This window comes from Branchiostoma belcheri, unplaced genomic scaffold (assembly GCF_001625305.1).
Source record: "Branchiostoma belcheri isolate BF01 breed outbred unplaced genomic scaffold, Haploidv18h27 scaffold97, whole genome shotgun sequence".
Taxonomy (NCBI): Eukaryota; Metazoa; Chordata; class Leptocardii; order Amphioxiformes; family Branchiostomatidae; genus Branchiostoma; species Branchiostoma belcheri.
This window is the reverse complement of record NW_017804653.1, coordinates 317,489-322,401: the sequence shown is the minus strand read 5'-3', so window position 1 is coordinate 322,401 and position 4,913 is coordinate 317,489. Positions and strand designations below refer to the sequence as shown.

At 41.0% G+C, this 4,913-nt stretch overlaps 1 long non-coding RNA gene across 3 annotated transcripts in view; it reads right to left on the bottom strand.

Moving 5' to 3' along the window:
• Window positions 1-4,582, bottom strand: part of LOC109461912 — a 23,423-nt gene extending 18,841 nt beyond the window's left edge. For 2 of the 3 annotated variants that reach the window (XR_002139724.1, XR_002139721.1), the window contains exon 1: window positions 4,369-4,565. This is a non-coding gene — a long non-coding RNA (uncharacterized LOC109461912). Of the gene's footprint in view, window positions 1-4,368 lie in introns of all 3 variants that reach the window. The other variant, XR_002139722.1, reaches the window with a different exon arrangement.
• Window positions 4,583-4,913: the final 331 nt, after the last annotated feature.

Genomic DNA, 4,913 nt, shown 5'->3' with positions numbered 1-4,913 from the left:
GTGTTCAAGTACGCACATAGATGTGTACGGTATTTTCCATCAAAATGAGTTGACAGAATGTATGACTTAAACTCAGTGAATCGTGAACGTAAACAAACTGCTTTGATCTTTAGCAACTTTCAATAACAGGTATGCCAGCACTTGGCAAAATCTGATTTCGGTTGTCGTTCAAACAAAAACAAAGCTGACATTAGTTACTACAAACTTTAGTAAACAGAATTGTCTGTATTTAGATTTTATCTTTAGTTGCACATCTTCTTTGCATGGTATAAAAGATTCCGTATCTAGATTTTATCTGTTGTTTAGTTTATGCCATATCAAACTTTAGGCCACACCAATTTAATTTGTTGGTTCTCGGATTCGCCTCTTCGTTTTTTTCTGATTTGCACAAAAAAAAAAAACTTGATTCTGGTCCTGAATCAACTGAAAAATGCTCATGTTTTGCCCCCCAACAATTGAGGAAAGTCCTTTTCTTCCTAGTTGTTACAGTTTTTCCATCTATCATTGCAGTGGTTTGATTAAAAGTTCAAAATTCAATGTTTAAATTTTAACCCAGCCTTTTGTGTTGACTTCATGGCTCATTTTGTAGCATTTAAGCCTATAATAGGATGCCTAGACCTGTTTTTATTTTTATTTTTTTTTCGCCCTGTCGCTTCATATTTTTTCTGAAAAAATCCGAGAACCAACTAATTAAATTGGTGTGGCCTTAGTTGCACGTGTGTTAACTTTGCATGGTATTAAAGACTTTATAGCTCTACTTTACTCGGCTGTGGTGAGATCTTCAATAAAATGGGAAAATATGGGAAACCTTGTGTTGACGTGTATTTCTGTCTGGGGATTGCTTTGTACAAACAGTAAATCTTGTTATGTTCGCAGTGGCTACATTTTCACAGTTTTGGAGGTGAACTGCACTTCCCATGTATTGCTGGTTATGGAAGTGTTTAACTGTGAACTAGAAACACCATGAAAAGATCCCTTCTCCTAATTTACCGTCAATGCAGAACTTACTTAGTAAATACAAGTTACAATAACCAGTGGTCGAAATACTTTTTTTCAGTGTTCTGCAATATTGCAGAAGAGTCAAAATTTTGTTCTGCAATTTGGAAATACTTTCTGCAAATACACAAGCCTCTATACTACAATCTTGCAGGTTTACAAGCATGAACTATTGATTGATATGCAAATTAGTGAAGACAAATTTTTGGAAGTCCAAAAGGAAACAAAAGATAGACAAGTCAAGACAAGGTTGATGTAAATTAGTGAAGAAACTCCTGTTGTTGCAGAACAGGAGCTTAAGTGTTGTATGTCCTTGGGGCCAAGAGCGCCAAATCCCAAGTGCCAATTTTTCCTGCTGCAAAATTGCAGATTGTATAAATTTTTCTTCTGCAATCTTTGAAATCTATCTGCAGATTGCAGACTGCAGACAGGTATTTCGAACACTGATAACCCATTGTTTTTGAAGTCTGAAGACTGCCAGACAAGACAGCCGCACCCAGCGTTAACATTCCACACCCTTTTTTCCCTTTTGGTTCACAAGAGAAGGCCTCAGGGTTAGAATCTTTGTTTGTATTGCTCTGACCGTTTCCTTAACAGTGTTCGTAGCATTTTGAGATACGTAGAAACGTATGGGGAGACAAGTAGAAATATCTTAGACAGTGCCAATTTTTTATCATAGAAAACAAGAATGCAGTAATGACAGTCGGTCTTTGTCTTCTGGGGTGACTCAGGTACAAGCCTGGGGAGGGTTGGTACAGGTCACTTGTCTTATAGCACAGATAATTAAACCTAGACAGTTAGTTCTAGTCACTGGTTATAGAATGGGTGAAGTTCTCTACCATGTCATTTATCTTGTCACTTCTTTAATCTCCAAGCAGATCATGACGGTTACTCTTTGTCTTTGAGAGTGACTTACGTACAAGCCTGGGGGAGGGTTGGTACAGGTCACAGATAATTACACATAAACGGTTTCTTATTGTTGTTGGTTATGGGTAAGGGCCAAGAATGGGTGGAGCTCCCCAGGATGTCATTTATCTTGTCACTTCTTAGTCGTCTGGCAACTTTGTGCACGTGGGTAACCTCCAAGCAGATCATACGTTGGCAAGGCAATCTTCTCACATGCCTCCCCACATTGCACAACTCTTCCCGACACTCCGCAACACTTCCCAACAATCCACAACCCTTCTCAGCACTCCACAACCCTTCCCAACACTCCACAACCCTTCCCAACACTCCACAACCCTTCCCAACACTCCACAACCCTTCCCAACACTCCACAACCCTTCCCAACACTCCACAACCCTTCCCAACACTCCACAACCCTTCCCAACACTCCACAACCCTTCCCAACACTCCACAACCCTTCCCAACACTCCACAACCCTTCCCAACACTCCACAACCCTTCCCAACACTCCACAACCATTCCCAACACTCTACAACCCATCTTATATTTCAGAACCCTTCGAATATTCACAACGTCCCAAAATTTCATAACCCTTGCAATACAACGTGGGTTGTAGCGAAAGGCTCCACTGTGGATTAATTCTCAGGTTAGTCTGTTAATAGGAATTATCGTCATAGGTAAATCCCAATTCGTGCAGTGTTTTTAACAATACTAGAGTAAGGCCCTTCAGGTAAACAACAGAACGGCTGGTTCAATTTTTGAAAAAAAATGCATCTATTGGCCCAACCGCTCGCGACATTATATGAGATACGTGACAACGTCTAGGGAGAGAGGCAAACAATATCTCAGACAGAGCGATATAGTTGTAAGATATAATAAGAATGCGATAATGACTTCGCTCTTTCTCTTCGAGAGTGACTCACATACAAGCCTGGGGGAGGGTTGGAACAGGTCACAGATAATTACGCATAAAATGTATGTTCGTTAAGTTTTGAATAGGGCTGAGAATGGGTTGGGCTGTCATTCATGCACTTCTTACGTATTTGGTCCGATTCTGCGTAGGGGTCACTAACCATTTCATACCATTCATTTTTGTTCTAGATTCTGGGCATTTCAAGCTTAAGATTTCCGTCAGGGGTTCAGAAATACTGCTCAAAACCTGGTTACATTCCCGACCAAACCATCATTTGTGACATGTACATGTACCTTTACACCTGTGATACGTTCTTAAGGCCACAGCAAGTAATATTTATGGATGACATCAGCTAGCGCATTAATTTTCGTCTGATTTTGGGAAAAAAAAAGAAATTTCGTTGCCCTCTGACAGTGGTCAACATGCCGAAAATGGGCAAAGATGTCTGTTGCCATGCCGGAAGGTGGATGGCAGATATGAAGAGAGACAAGAAAAGGCTCTGATTGCTTTGTTTCTTACTTTGATGCAGTGATATTTGATGCATGTTACCACTGAATCAAAACCATTTGTACAATGATAGTGAGTCAAAATTTTAAAATCTAGGAAATTTGTTTATTACGACTCGCCTTGTTTTTTTTCACCTGCTCGCATTAAATTTGTCATCCATAAAATTTACTTGCGGTGGCCTAGCTTAGATGGGCCTGTGTTTTCTGAGCACGATTTGAAGTACATTTTTTTTGTGTGCGCAACAACTCTTGCGTTACCACCCTCCTCCCTAAAATCAAACTTACTAGTATCCTGTTCCAACCCCTTTCCTTGGTGCTGAAAGACCATTCTCTTCTCAGTACTATAAAAAATACCACTGTCTGTTTGTCCTTCTTTCAATTCTTTTACATCCATGATGCTATCTTCTTGAAAACTATCTAGTTTTTAACGTGTTACTTTAATAGCCGACCATCCTACATGGCCGCAGAGTGAAGGTTCTACGGAGGTTGTGGGATTGGAAACTTCTCTCGGCGGCTATTCAGGATGGCCGGCTATTAAAGTAACGCGTTAAAAACTCTTCAAAACGGTGCATCAAAATTCCCACCCGCCTCGGAGCCTGTACAGGAGGCTAGTGAAACGCACTGGTGGAAACGGGGAATTAGAGAGGCAACACTAACGTACAACCCCACCCTCAACAGAAAGGAGAGCTACGGGTAGAACTCTCTGTCTCTTGAGACCTTGTGCTCCTAGCCCCAAGGACAGACAACACTTCCATTTGCTTGAGTTACTGTTTTTGACTACGGTAAATTCAACAACTGGTCAACGTTACATTCTATATTGGGCAATTGTACATTCAAATTCTAACCAGTTCCAGACCCAAACATTACATGTTTTAAACGTACAACACATTCTTGCATCTACCAGTGACAGACCTCTTTGAGTACACTGTGAAGTATATCATTGCCCTGCGAGTCTGCGACAGTCTTTCATACTACATGTTTATGGTGCGTAACAACAACTCTGTTACCGCCCCCCTCCCCCAATATAAATATCGAACTTCGTATTTACCGTGGTCCGTCTTCCCTCTTTCTCCTAACACATCATGCCGCCATCTTTTTAAAAACGTTCTCCATGTTGCTAGTAATGGGCTCTGGAGTTCCAATTTTTACATTAAAACTCATAGAACTTGATCAAAACAGAAAGAAAACCACCATGCCATGTTTACAACTTGTGCAAGTCTACATTTCAGGGTCAAGGGTCATATGCTTTAGTGACATCTAGCGACAGATGATAAAACTGCAGTACGCACCAGTTGCTTGCACGGTCTAAAAGCGCTCTATGCAGTCGCCCGCTAGCGCCAGGAAATACGAATTTTCCTCCTCAAACATCCAAAGAACGGCACACATCCGGCATGAGAACGTCCAGGCGATATACTGTACACTTTAGACGGATAATTTGCGGGCAAAAAGCCGAAAAATTTACCTCAAAAGTTGGAGAGAATTCAAGCAACACGCCGCACTCAGGTCGAACGGACCGTACCATGTGTGATAAGTGCATAGGGGTGCGATCGAGATTAATCTTTATTTCTCTTGATAATTAACCATCACCATTCC